Below are 14,971 nucleotides of genomic sequence, written 5' to 3'. Positions count from 1 at the left end.
TAGGAACTGATCCAGAGTTGATAGACTGTTGGAAAATGATCACCAATGCATCCACTATTTCTAGGGCCACTTCCTTAAGTACTCTGGGATGCAGACTATTTTTGTCAGGGGATAAAAAAAAACAAACAGTCACTAGAGTGGAGACAGACCAATGGTCACGAAAGTGGATATTGAAGATCGTAAAATGGTCCAGATTAAATGGGCTTATCATTATTAGGAGGTTCTGAGGAATCAGCAGTTCCTCAGTATTGCGGTTGGGATTGTGATTGACCGATTATGTATGTAAAGCATGATTATACACTCGTTTACATTGGGTTAAGAAGAGGGAAGCAGCAATGAACCATTTGTTGTATTAATCTTAATTCAGACTCATGGAAGTGTACATATTCAGTACAGAATAAAGGACACACATTTTTGGGAACATAGATTATTATAGCATGGGACCAAGATGGTAATGGCTGGTAGTTTTGACTAGAGTTCTTGGGGGAGGGTTAACAAGGCACCACCCTGGAAAACAAAGTTAATCTATACATCATGAGAAACTGAGGCAAAGATGGTACCATTGAATAACACATTCCAGAAGGGTGACATGTTTTGGGAGATGGACAGGGGTGGGGGGAAGAACCACTCAGAGCTATTCTGATAAGAGTCAACAAATCAATGTAACTTCGTTGATAGCAGTAGGCTAATCAATGGTTTTGTAAGAGAGTCACACACCTCAGAAAATAAAAACTGTCATTGCAAACTGTTCTTCTGGGAAGTGGTCATGGGAACCCTTCCCCTGCATGCTGGAATAAAGCTGGTTAACCGAGGTTTCGTTTGAGTGATTCTGTGGTCGCTATACCAAAACGGCAGGTGTCCATCTTGAGGAAGAGAAGTCTTCCTTTTACCCAATGCTGGAGCTCCAATAATCCAGTGTTTACAAGTTAATTAAGGAACTTTGCTGAGAACTGCACAGGGTGCAATTAAATTGTCTCGTTTAGTCTTTCCATGTTAATGTCTTTTATTCTTTCTGGGCTGCAGGTGTCACTGGCAAGGATGGCATTTATCCCCAATTTCACTTGAGAAGATGGTGGTAGGCTGCTTTCTTGAACTGCTGCAGTCCTTATAGTGTACAGTGCTGTTAGAGGAAGTTTCATGATTTGACCCAGTGCCGATGAAGGAATGGCGATATATTTCCAAATGAGGATGGTGCGTATCTTGAAGGGGAAATTGCAGGTGATGGTGTTCCCATGCACCTGCTGCCCTTTTCCTTCCAGTTGGTGGAGGTCGCGGGTTAACAAATGCTGCTAAAAAAAGCCTTGGTCAGTTGCTGCAGTGCATCTTATAGATGGTACACACTGAAGCCACAGTGAAGGCAGTGACTGTTGAAGGTGGTGGATGGGATGCCAATCAAGTGGGCTCCTTTGTCCTGGATGCTGTCGAGCTTCCTGGAAGCTGCAACACAACTCGAGGGCAAGAAAACAGCTCTACAGTCTGAAGGCCGAGGTCCAACAGAAAACCCGTGACCTAAAGAACAGATGGTGGGTGGAAAAAGCACAAGAAATCCAGCAGCTAGCCGACAACCACGACTTGAGGATTCTTCAACGCAGTCAAGATGACCTAGGGCCCAAGCACACAAGGTTCTACCCCACTGCTGGCCAAGAACATGGAGAGCTGCTCATCAAGGACAGAGAGGCAGTCAGTGCCTGCTGGGAAGAGCACTCGAGGATCTCCTTAAACGAGACTCTGTCTTCGATGTGAGTGTCCTCGACTCCATCCCACCCACCATCTCAGCACAACCCCAGCCCGGCACGAGGTTGAAAAGACCATCCGACAACTGAAGAACAACAAGACATCAGGATCAGATGGAATCCCCGCCGAAGCATTAAACATTGTGGAGAAGCACTACTGGCGTGGATTCATGATCTCATCTCTCTTATCTGGAAGGAGGAGATCATGCCAGGAGATCTCAGATGCTGTAATCCTGACCATTTTCAGGAAAGGTCAAAAGTCCGACTGCGGTAACTACAGAGGAATCTCCCTGCTGTCGACCAACAGGAAAGTCAAAGCAAGAATCCTCCTCAATCGCCTTCTCCCTGTGGCTGATGAGCTCCTCCAAGTCGCAAAGCGGATTCCACCCACTAAGGGGCACAATGGACATGATCTTCACTGCGCGGCAGATACAAGAGAAATGCAGGAAACAGCACCAACTCTTGTACGTGGCCTTCTTTGATCTCAAAAGTTTCAGTTGCAATCTTGGAATCCCCATAGGTCTCCCTTGCTGATTTCTAGTCTTTCACTAGAATGTTCTTGCTCTGCACCCCATGACCTCCTCAATACTCTCTTCATGGAGTCCCATTGGCCTGGAACAATATTGCACTAGATCCCAACTTCCAAAACTGTCACTTATTGGTCTAATGAAGAGTTGGATAATAGAGACAAGTATCTATCGGATAAACAATTGGAGACTTGGTCACAGTGTTTTGAGCTTCATCTGAGTTTTGTCCACACTGAAATTCAGAGGTTATTCTCAACTTGCCTGCAACACATGAACACGGGCGTGTCAGTCCATCTTTTCCTTACTTCTTCCTTCAATAGTGTTCCACATTTGATGTGCTTTCTTAGCCTGTTGATCCCACAGTGTTCTGATCCAATGAGGAATGGAAGATATCCATGGAGCCCCAGCACCATCCTTCCCTGACCAGATTTGTGGAAACATCTAACTCAGCTCAGAAATATTTACTGGACATCGTGTTCCAACAGAAAACATTCACCACTCTCCTCGCCTCTTTCCAGTTGTGCTTTTCCCCATGGACAGTCAAACATCAAGAGAAATTACCAAACACAGGAAAAAACAGATATTCCCTTCACACCAGTGGGACAATGTCTACACAACCAACACTACACAGTGTTTCTCTCCCTCTTCCCACCATTCCCCCAATCCTTCAGCTTGACAAACGTCCTGCACTTTAACCTCTGCGGATAGACCAGATTACCACATGGAATGTACCTCATGTGCAAATAGATACCTCCTCAGATTTTTAATACATTAAAGAAAACTCTCAGTTAACCATCATTTCAAGTTTGCATGAATCTAATAGGGGTGAGGCAAAACCAATATAAAAGGGACCTGGATAGGTGTGCTCCTGGTGGAAAATGGCATTTAATGTGGGGAAAAGCAAGAGAATGAGACTAGGGAATGGAAATCAATAGTGGGATTATAAACTTTAGTTCTAGGCCACAAGCCACCAACACAGTAGCTGAGTCTGGGGATCCCGGAAGTGGATAGCGTGGAGATTTTACACATGATTGACATAGATATTGGTGGACTGGGTGACTGAGAACTTTTAGTATCAGGGATCAGTCAGATGGACTCAGTGGGTAGCACTCATCTCAGTCAGAAAATTATGGGTTTGAGTACCCACTCCAGAGAATTGAGCACAAAATCTCGGCTGTCACTACAGTGCAGAAATGAAGGCGTGCTGCACTGTCGGAGATGCCATCTTTTGGATGAGATGTTCAATCGAGGCTCTGTCTGTCCTCTCAGGTGGACAGAAAAGATCCCATGGTCCCATGGCACTATATCGAGGAAGAGCAGGGGAGTTATCCCCGATGTCCTGGCCAATATTTATTCCTCAACCAACATCACTGAAAACAGATTGTGTATTCATGATCACATTGCTGTTTGTGGGACCTTGTGGTGTGCAAATTAGCTCCACATTTCATACAACAGTGACCGCTTCAAAAAGTACTTCATTGGCTGTAAAGCACATTGGGACATCCTGAGATCATGAATGGCGCTATATAAATGCAAGGCTTTCTTTCTGGACTGCAGTCTATCTCATTGCTTCTACAATTTCATGGTAACAAAATATGAACTGTACATCCCATGGTCCCCTCCACATTCTAGCTGATGTGTGTATAGGTACACAATAAACTTAGAAGTGATGGTGTATCTGAGAACTTGTGTTTGATACATTGATCACGAGCACTTTCCATTCACCTGACTCACTGAAGCACGGTTTTAGGTGGCAGGCGGACAACAGGGCTGTGATTGGCAAGGTGAGCAGGGACCTACTGGATGGCGGAGCGGGCTGGATGGCACCAGATGAGCATGCATGGTGCCTATCCTGGGCCAACGTCTGGCCCGCGGCCAATGCCATCGAGTCGCTAAAAGCAGCACTGCATCCTGACTCCGTGAGGTGTGTCGAGGAGGCCCAAGCACGTGGGGCGATCCCATCCAAACTGACCCCCGTTCTGACGGTGGGGGAAATGTTTTTTCAAAGGTCTGTGTTTAACTTCTTGGTCCTTTTACTTGGCGCATGTAAGGAAATACATATACTCCTTCCAGAATAATGTGTTGGGAGTACAGTTACACAGGTATCCCTTCAATACCTTATCCATGCGAGCCCAGAGCACGTTGGCAAATTATTCAAACATGAGGTGGGATTAGGTACACGAGAATCTGTCCCAGAACCACTACACGTGGGTATCCACACTAACCAATGAAGCTGTGACAGCAAGCTGCTGCCACCTGTTGCTTTCCTTCCTCACCCAATTGTAGTCCCCATGGTTCAATGCACTCAGACATTGCTGGTCTGTACAGCAGTTGCTGCTCGGCCTACAAAGCTTAACAACGTCGACAACAGCAGTGGTCAGTTCGGTGACTGAACAAGCTGCAATAATAACTGAACAGGATCTACAGCAGCTAATTCCAGGGCCAAACACAAAATAGGATATTAATCCAGGACTTTTTCTGCACTCGTCTGAACTGGTACTCTCCCAGGCCATTCTCAGGGGCTCCCAGTCTCTTCAGGTTGGTGATGTGATCTCCAAGCTTCTTGATCATCTTCACTTGTTCATCCAAGTAGTGGGTCTCCAGGAAGTCACACAACTGAAAGAGGGAAACTAGTTATGTCCAGCAGCAGATATCAAGGAATGTCAGCTTCCCCTTCAGGAGTTTGGATTTTAATCCTTTTGAACAAGAGGATAGTCAAGTGGTACAATGGAGATTGATGGAATTACTGCATCATTCGATTAAACTTACTGCACAATAGATGCTCAGATCCTGGGATCAGACATATCTAGTCACTGTCCACAGTAGGCTCACTTCCCCCGTCCCTCCTCTCTGCTCCCAAATACAGACCAATGAGACCAACAGAAAGCTATTAGACATGGAGAGCTTTTAATTAGGCTCAAGGTCAGCAAGGTAGCACAATATCCAACTAACCCAACAACCAACATTAAATTATTCACAACTTACATGAGGGTCAGTGCTCCCAGTGGAGAGTTTGTGCAGATCCAGCAGACTCTGGTTCACATTCTTATCCATCTGCAGAGCTCTCCATCACAACCAGACCATTGCTCCACTCATCCTGCTCTGGTTTCTGGAAAGAAATTACATGCTCACAGTTCACTTACAATAGATTAAACAAATTAGAAAGTATTGAAGGAAATTAGTGGTGCAAAAGTCTACTTTACCATGAACCGGTGTGTTAGAATATAAAATTGACATTGAGCTATCACAACCACTGGAGTGATATTGATGAGGCAAATTGCATAGATGTATTTTTGGGAAGCTGGGCAAGTGCATGGAGAAAGGAATAGGATGATATGCTGAGGGGGTGAGATGAAGCAAGGAGAGGAGGCTTACTGCACTATAAACACCAGCAAAGACCAGCTTGGCTGAATGGCCTGTGTGCTGTAAATTGGAAGTAATTGCTTTAGCATGTATTGGGAACAATCAGTCGAAGGGGAGCTAGACAGAAGGCCACTCCTTTACTGAATCCAACCTTGATGTCAGACAAGATGACGATCTGTCCTCCTCGCCAATTCTGGAATTCCATTAGTTTCTCAGCATGCTCATGGTTCGCATGTGACTGCTCCTTGAAGAACTCAGCAAAGTGACACAGGGCAACATCATCCCGGTCAAAGTAGATGGACTATGGAGAGATCAGCACAGTAGTTGGGTGAGGCATGGCAGACCCAGCATCGTGTGCAGTACATAACTTCAAGCTCAATTTTGCTTGCTTTCTTTCAAGGGTTCAAAGTCTCACTGAACTTGTATATACAGGCATCTCGATTATCCAGGTCCCTTGGGGATTGGTCTATGCCAGTTAAATGATTTCTCCATTAGAGCGAGTTGACATTTGTTAATGCTTACAGTACTGCAGGTTTGCTCTAACCAATAGCTGAAGCATCTCTTCTAATCCTTGAATTCTAGTCCTCTAGATCTAAAGAGCATTAGGCTTGTTGATTACTTCCTATAACTGCTCATGCCATTTTAATGAATTATGAGAGGCAATGGAACTGTGTGGGTGTAGCAGCAGGAGCTGAGGCAGGGTGGAGTGCTTAAAAGCAAGGCTCAACAGGCAACATTCAAAAGGAACATCAGCATTTCAAAGTGATGTCGGCAGAGCGCACAAGTGGAATGTTAAATGCCGTTACAACGGTTTCCTGTTGCATCCGTGTGCAGATAAAGAGAGTTGCTTGTCCATACATTATGCAGATAATCTTTTGATACCCTTACCCAATGAAAAACCAGAGTCCAGCATCAAAACCTTGATTTTCCTGAGGAGATTGGTGGGTGGGGGAAATAAAGTATTCCAGATAACCTTGGCACAGCATCAAACCCAGTTTTTTATTAAATAATTTTAGTGGGGAGGGGTGGTGAAATGGGAAGCAGTGTTGCAGATTTCGTCCACACATACAGGAAAGGGTACTTCTTGATTTCCCCCTAAAATGTTCTAGCTCTAATTTTATTACATCCCCTCATTGCAAAGGCAAGTAGGGAAATGCCATGGAGTGATTTAGAATGAGGATACAAATTCTGAAATCCATGTATTGAGTGCAGAATGTATTCCAAATAAACTTCAACAACAAGCTCAAAAAAGCCCAGGAAAGTGAGTCATTCAAAATACTCAGAATAGGTGGGCTGGATTAGTAAATTCACATTACATAGACCACTTCACAATGGAGACTAAAATACAAAACTCACCATAGAGAGATAAACATAGGAGGTATAGAACTCCATGTTGATCTGCTTGTTGACAGCATCCTCACAGTCCTGGTGGCAGTTCTGACGCACTTGGGAAGCCATCTAGATTCTTTTTCTTTTTTTTAATTTCAAAATATACTTTATTCATAAAAAAATCTGTACAGTGCATTCAAAGGCATTTTCACAAATCTAAACTTTGTGGAAGCAACAAACTCCTGTAAAAATTCAATCAACCACATATGTCTGTATTTATACTGCTGGACAATCCAGGGTGTGGCAGCCTGCAGATCAATCAGAAGTTGCAGCCTCTCAGAGCACCAATCAAGTAATGGGAGGAGGGGAGATGGATTCCCAGAGCCAGTCAGATCTTTGAAGAATGAGCATCATTGGCTGACAACTCAATGAGGATCTCAATTGTCCTAACTTTCCTCAAACACAGTTCAAATATACAGAATCACAGATTTAAATGAATCCTCTATTATTTAGGCTAATCAATTGGGAAAAATTTAAACATAAGTGCCCCCTTTATAAGTGGGAATAAAAAATACGTTCCAAACATGACAAAACTAACCTAAACACTTATCAATTTATAATTTAGTTCCCTGTATCCACGATGCACTCCAGTCCCTCTGGTGCCCACCGGTCATGGAAGGCCTCAAGCACACCGGCAGACACTGTGTGCTCCCTCTGCAGGTACACCTGGACACGGACATAGTCGCGGAAGAGAGGCAGGCAGCCGGAAATGAACACCGCATCGACTGTGCTCTGCCTGGACCAGTTAATGGCCAACCCAAAAGGCTCATTGAATCCTATGTTGTTTGCGAGTCAGTGTCTTTTTAATAGTTCTGGATTGTTCAGTGGGTTGGTCATTTGCAGGTATCTGCGGTTTTGATGCAACATCCAAAAAGATCGGTGAGCGATCAAAAGTGAGTCAGATGAATGCAAATTGCTTGTGATCAATGTGTCAAACACAAATACTCAGATACTCCATCACTTCCAAGTTTAGCTCAAATGTGGAGTGGACCATGCGATGTTCAGTTCTTGTTTTTTATCATGACATTTTGGAAACAATGAAACAGACTGCAGTCCAAAAAGAAAGACATGTATTTATATAGCGCCTTTCACAACCTCAGGAAATCCCTGAGCATTTTACAGCAATTGAGGTACTTTTTGAAGCGCAGTCACTTTTGTAATGTAGGAAATGTGGCAGTCAATTTGCACACTGCAAAACTCCAGAAACAGCAAGGTGAACATGACCATATAATCTGTTTTCAGTGACATTGGTTGAGGAATAAATATTGGCCAGGTCACAGGGGTAACTCTCTGTTCTTCTTCAAAGTAGTGCCATGGGATCTTTTATGTCCAGCTCAGAGGGCAGTCAGCACCATGGTTGAACGTCTCATCCGAAAGATGACAATTCCGACAGTGCAGCACCCCCTCATTACTCAGTCGAGATTCTGTGCTCATGTCTCTGGAGTGGGGACTTGAACCCACAACCTTCTGAGTCACAGACGAGAATGCTACCCACTGAGTCCATCTGACTGATCACCGAAACTGAAAGCTCTCAGTTACCCACTACGCCAATATCTATCTCAATCATTGTGTAAAATCTCCACGTTACCTGCCTCCGGTGTTCCCAGACTCAGCTCCTGTGTTAGAACACGTGTTAGAGTTGAGTGCAGAGAGAGGCTGGGAAATATAAAACAAGATTGAAACAAACAGCAGGAGCTTGAGCCAAGTGCTGCACAGCAAGGGGAAGACAGGCTGAAGAGATGGAGAAAGCAGCCAGGTAACTATAGGAGGAACTACTGGAGATTTGGTCTCATTGCTTAGAGCTTTGTCTGAGTTTGGAACATGCCCAAGTTTGGATGTCGCTGGCAAGGCCGACATTTATTGCCTATCCCTAGTTGCCCTGAGAAACCGCTGGTGAGACTCCTTCTTGAACCATATTCAGGTGCTCAATGGTTGAGAGACGCCTTGCTCGGTCACTTCAGAGAGCAGATAGAGTCACATGTAAGGCCAGGCTAGGTAAGGATGTCAGGTTTCCTTCCCTAAAAGGAAATTAGTGAGCCAATTGGATTTTTACAACAATCCGAAAAGTCCATGGTTACTGATATTAGTTTGTTTTAAATTTTAAACTGAATCCAAATGAAGGTGGGATTTGAACTCACATTCCGTGTATTATTGGTCCAGGCCTCTGGATTACTAGTCCAGTAACATAACCACTGCACTATTGTACCCCTAACATACAGCTTGAAAAAAGGCTGAATCTCCTTTTTTCAGTCGCTATGGAAATTGGTCTAGTTCACAAAGGCTGGCAGTTATGTTCAGTGTATATATTAGCAGTTTATGTTAGCTGTTTAAAAAAGGGGGCAGACAAAAGGCAGGCAACTATAGGCCGGTTAGTTTAACATCTGTAGTGGGGAAAATGCTTGAAACTATCATTAAGGAAGAAATAGCGAGACATCTAGATAGGAATAGTGCAATCAAGCAGACGCAGCATGGATTCATGAAGGGGAAATCATGTTTAACTAATTTGCTGGAATTCTTTGAGGATATAACGAGCATGGTGGATAGAGGTGTACCGATGGATGTGGTGTATTTAGATTTCCAAAAGGCATTCGATAAGGTGCCACACAAAAGGTTACTGCAGAAGATAAACATACGCGGAGTCAGAGGAAATGTATTAGCCTGGATAGAGAATTGGCTGGCTAACAGAAAGCAGAGAGTCGGGATGAATGGGTCCTTTTCGGGTTGGAAATCGGTGGTTAGTGGTGTGCCACAGGGATCGGTGCTGGGACCACAACTGTTTACAATATACATGGATGACGTGGAAGAGGGTACAGAGTGTAGTGCAACAAAATTTGCAGATGACACAAAGATTAGTGGGAAAGCAGGTTGTGTAGAGGACACAGAGAGGCTGCAAAGAGATTTAGATAGGTTAAGCGAATGGGCTAAGGTTTGGCAGATGGAATACAATGTTGGAAAGTGTGAGGTCATCCACCTTGAGAAAAAAAACAGTAAAAGGGAATATTATTTGAATGGGGAGAAATTACAACATGCTGCGGTGCAGAGGGACCTGGGGGTCCTTGTGCATGAAACTCTTTTGGAGTTTACCTGAAAAACATAAACATTAATCCGTGCCCCCCGACCTGGATGACACACCAGACATTTACAAGGCCCTTTTTTTGGTTTTTTTTTGTGTTATTCTTTTTTTTTTGGGCACTAATATCACATTTTTTTTCCTTCCAGTGCCCCCTATAAAACAGGAGGGGGACACTAAAAGCACCGGCAATTAAAACAAATTAAACTTTAAAATGTAAAATCAAATTAAAATTTGGTTGCCGGACGTGATGATGCACTCCAGTCCCTCCGGTGCCCACCTCTCGCGGAAGGCCGCGAGCATACCGGTGGACACCGCGTGCTCGATCTCCAAGGACACCCTGGACTGGATGTAAGAGCGGAAGAGAGGCAGGCAGTCAGGTTGAACGACCCCCTCGACCGCCCGCTGCCTGGACCGGCTGATGGCACCCTTGGCCGTGCCCAGGAGCAGTCCTACGAGGAGGCCCTCGGATCTACCCGCTCCCCTCTGCACAGGGTGCCCAAAGATCAGGAGAGTGGGACTGCAGTGCAGCCAGAATTTCAGGAGCAGCCCCTTTAAATAATAAAACAGGGGCTGCAACCTCGTGCACTCAATAAAAGAAATTGCAGGCAGCCTGGGAGTCCGTGAACCGGCTTAAAAATTTGTTGCACGGCACTGCTCCGTGCATCACCCTCCAGGCCAAGTCCCCGATGAATAGTGGGAGGACTCCCGCATAGAGTGCCCTCCATCGGGGACCCCCGCCTCCTCCGGATGGCAAGATGGTACGCCATGGCGTGTCCGGACGGCCGGCGAGGATGACAAAGTTGAGAGTGTGCAGGAGCAGCCCGTACAGGAAACCCCTCCGCGCGGAACTGAAAGGCACGGAGGGGATTTCCCCGAGGCGGCTCAAGTTGTGAGGCGCCGGCCCCCGAGGGAGGTTCCGGGGTTTGGCGCCGATGAGTAATTCTGTCCGGACGGGGGTCAGTTCGGACGGGATCTCCCCACGTGCTTGAGCCTCCTCGATGCACCTAACAGAGTCAGGGCCCAAAGCTGTTTTTAGCGACTCGATGGCTTCGGCCGCGCGGCGGACGTTGGCTGAATTTAGGCGCCGCGCCAGCGTGCCTGGCGCCATCCAGCCCGCTCCTCCACCATCGAGCAGGTCCCTGACCCTGGTCACCTCACCAGCCACAGCCCTCTCTTCCGACCGCCACATAAACCTCGGTCGTGGAGGTACGGATTCCCGAGCAGCGGCTCCTGCAGGACGGCTGCCACTCCAGCCGGGGGAGAGCTGCGCTTGGTGGAGACTTTGTTCCAGACCCTGATGAATTCCTTGTAAAAGACAGACAGCTCCTGGAGGGCAGTCCTGACACCTCCCAAGTTCACAAACAGGAGCTGCGTGTCGTAATTGAGGTCGCGCTGCTGGCGGAAGAAATACGTCGCCAGAGCACACCACCTAGGAGGGGGCTCGACGTAAAGATATCTCTGCAGGGTCTGAAGATGGAAAGTCGCGAGCTGGGCGCTGACGCACACCAACGACTGACCGCCCTCCTCAAGCGGGAGACTCAATACCGCGGCAGAGACCCAGTGCTTCCTGTTGTTCCAGAAGAAGTCCACCAGCTTCTTCTGTATCTTGGCGACAAACACAGAGGGAGGGGTCAAAGTGACCAGCCGGTACCATAACATTGCGGCCACCAGCTGGTTTATGACTAGCGCTCGACCCCTGTAGGACAGCACTCGGAGCAGTCCTGTCCAGCGCCCTAGGCGAGCGGCGACCTTGGCCTCCAGCTCCTGCCAGTTCGCCGGCCAGGCTTCCTCGTCGGGGCTAAGGTAGACTCCCAGATAGAGGAGATGGGTCATGCTCCAGGCAAAAGGCCTGAGCTCCTCCGGCAGGGAGTCCACCCGCCACTGACCCACCAGGAGTCCGGAACATTTCTCCCAGTTGATCCTGGCGGAGGACGTGGCCGAGTAAATCACCTGGCACTCACGCATCCTCCGCAGGTCAGCGGGATCCTCTACCGCGAGGAGCACGTCATCGGCGTAAGCCGAGAGGACGACCTCCACGCCCGGCCCTTGCAGAGCCAGCCCCGTCAACCTCGTCCGCAGGAGGCGCAGGAAAGGCTCCATGCAAACGGCGTATAACTGGCCGGACATGGGGCATCCCTGGCGCACCCCTCTCCCAAAGAGAAGGGGCGCCGTCAAGGACCCGTTAACCTTAATCAGACACTCTGCGGCGGCGTAAAAAAGTCGGATCCGGGCGACGAAATGCGTCCCGAACCCGAAAGCGCGCAGAGTTCCGAGCAGATAGTCGTGATCCACCCTGTCGAACGCCTTCTCTTGGTCGAGAGATAGGAAGGCGACCGACAGACCAGCCTCCTGGGAATGATGGATGAGGTCCCGGACCAGATGGATGTTGTCGTGGAGTGTCCGGCCCGGGACCGTGTAGGACTGGTCGGGGTGGATCATGTGGTCCAGCACGGCACCAAGGCGAGCAGACATCGCCCTGGCGAAAATTTTGTAGTCCGTGCTGAGGAGGGAGACCGGGCGCCAGTTCTTAAGGAGGCGGAGATCGCCCTTCTTAGGCAGCAGGATGATGACTGCCCTGCGCCAAGAGAGGGGCATCTCACCTGTCGCCAGACTTTCCCCCAGGACCCGCGCGTAGTCGCTCCCCAGGACGTCCCAGAACGCCCTGTGGAACTCCACGGTCAGCCCGTCCAGCCCCGGGGTTTTTCTCCTCGAGAGCCGGTCGAGGGCACCGGTCAGCTCTGCCAGGCTTAGCGGAGCTTCCAGATTTTCACCGCCCTCCGGGCTGACTTTCGGCAGGTCCTCCCACAAAACTCTACGTGCTTCCTCGCTGGACGGATCCGGAGAGAACAGAGCCCCGTAATATTCACGGGCCCTGTTGTTGACGCCCTCTGGATCCGAGACGAGAGAGCCGTCGTCGGCCAGCAGCGTCAAGAGCTGCTTACGGACACTCTGCCTTTTTTCCAGCGAGTAGAAGAAGGGGGAGCCGCGGTCCAGATCCCGCAGGAACCGGATCCGCGACCTCACGAACGCGCCTCGGGACCCGACGAGCTGCAGGTCCTTCAGCGCGGCCTTCTTAGCTTCGTACACCGTCCGCAGGGCCGGGTCCTCGACGACTTGACCGAGACGGGATTACAGGTCGAGCACCTCTTTTTCTAGGCGCCCGACCCTGGCAGCCCGCCTCTTGGTCGACCCCCTCGCGTACTCTTGACAGAAGACGCGGACGTGAGCCTTGCCCACGTCCCACCATAGCCTCAAGGAGGGGAAGCCCCCCTGCTTCCTTCTCCAGTCGGCCCAGAATCGACGGAACGAGTCCTGGAACCGCACGTCCTCCAGCAGCCGGTTGTTAAAGTGCCAGTACGCGGACCCCGTCCTCGCGCGGAGCGAAGCGAGCTCCGCCCACACCAGGTGGTGGTCCGAACACGGCACCGGCCGCATGGAGGCCGCCGGGACGCAGGAAACGTACGCCCGAGACACGTAAAGGCGGTCGACTCTGGACCATCCTACTCCAGGCCTCACCCAAGTAAAGGCGCTGGAGTCGGGGTGGAGATTTCGCCAGACGTCCACCAAGTCGAAGGACCCGACCAGGTCCCTCAACTTCTCGATCGCCGTCATGCTCTGCGGGGCACTGGAGCGGTCCCTCGCCTCGAGGGTGCAGTTAAAATCCCCCCCGAGGACAATGCAGTCGCCGACGTCGACGGAGCCAAGAAGAGCGGACACTTCTTCGTAGAAGCGCGCTTGCTGCGGGCCGGGCTGAGGGGCGTACACGTTCACGAGATGGAGCGGCACGTCCCCCAGGTGAACCGTTACGTGCAGCAAGCGGCCTGGCACGGGCTCCTCGACCCCCAAGATCTCCGGCTGAAAATGCGGGCCCAGCAAGATGGCCACCCCACTAGAAATGGCGGTGAGGTGGCTCATGCGGACCTCTCCTTGCCATTCCAGGAGCCACGTGGCTTCGTCTCCCAGAACGGTGTGGGTTTCTTGCAGGAAGCACACCGCATATTTCCCCTCCCGCAGGAGAGAAAAATTGTTAAATCTACGGCGTGCCCCTCTGCCGCCGTTGATGTTGAGGCTGGCTATGGTTATCTTCATGGCAAAAGCATAGTGTAACCTCTACCTTAACCTATTGTGGGGGAGGGAGCGGAGTCTTTTGTTGACCTCCACTCCCTCCGCAGCCCAGCGAGGAGTCCCTCGAGCTCGCGCAGCTCAAGGTATTGTGCCTTTGTCAAGGGCCCGCCCGCGGCCATGGTTTTAGCGGCGGCACGGACGGAAGCGATGAGCAGCCCCGGCTCGGACCATCTTTCCCGTGCCAGATGAGCTCGGTTGCGGCGACCCTGGCTCTCGACCAAAAAGTCCCGGAGATCCTCTACGGGAATGAGGGGGGACTCAGCGGCGGGCACGAGGAGATCCACCACCTCACTGGCGATGGACTCGAGATCTTCACCCGCGTCCTCCACCGAGTCCCCGTCCTCCTCCGGGAGGTCGCCGCTAATAGCCGGCCCGTCGACCGCACGAGGTACGGCAAACGGCCCGGCCGCTCCATCCGTCCCTGGCTCTGCCCCGATCCCACCCCCAGGATCGTCGGCAGAGGAGTCCCCACTGGTCTCTTTTAGAATTGGTGCTGGGTCGGGAAGCGACAGTGGAAGGGGTTCCTCCTCCGCCCCAGGAACCGGGGAACACGGAGAGACCTGGTCAAAGAAATGTACCAGGTCCTCCAAGTCCCCCAGCCCCAAAGTAGGGGGCGAGGGTTGTTGTTCTTCCCCTTCCCCGCCGCCACCCCCCGGCCCAGCGTGTACAGATTCATTAAAATTGCTAATACTTTGTATTTCTGCCGGGTCGAGCAAGTCCCGGGGGAAGTTGGATATTGGCTGGGCGGGCTCGGGTTCGGC

The 14,971-nt window shown here is 49.6% G+C and overlaps 1 pseudogene; it reads right to left on the bottom strand.

The window, feature by feature from the left end:
• Positions 1-1,951: 1,951 nt before the first annotated feature.
• Positions 1,952-7,081, bottom strand: LOC139262507 (ferritin heavy chain, oocyte isoform-like; annotated as a pseudogene).
• Positions 7,082-14,971: the final 7,890 nt, after the last annotated feature.

This window comes from Pristiophorus japonicus, chromosome 4 (assembly GCF_044704955.1).
Source record: "Pristiophorus japonicus isolate sPriJap1 chromosome 4, sPriJap1.hap1, whole genome shotgun sequence".
Lineage (NCBI taxonomy): Eukaryota > Metazoa > Chordata > Chondrichthyes > Pristiophoridae > Pristiophorus > Pristiophorus japonicus.
This window is presented reverse-complemented; position numbering and strand designations above follow the sequence as displayed.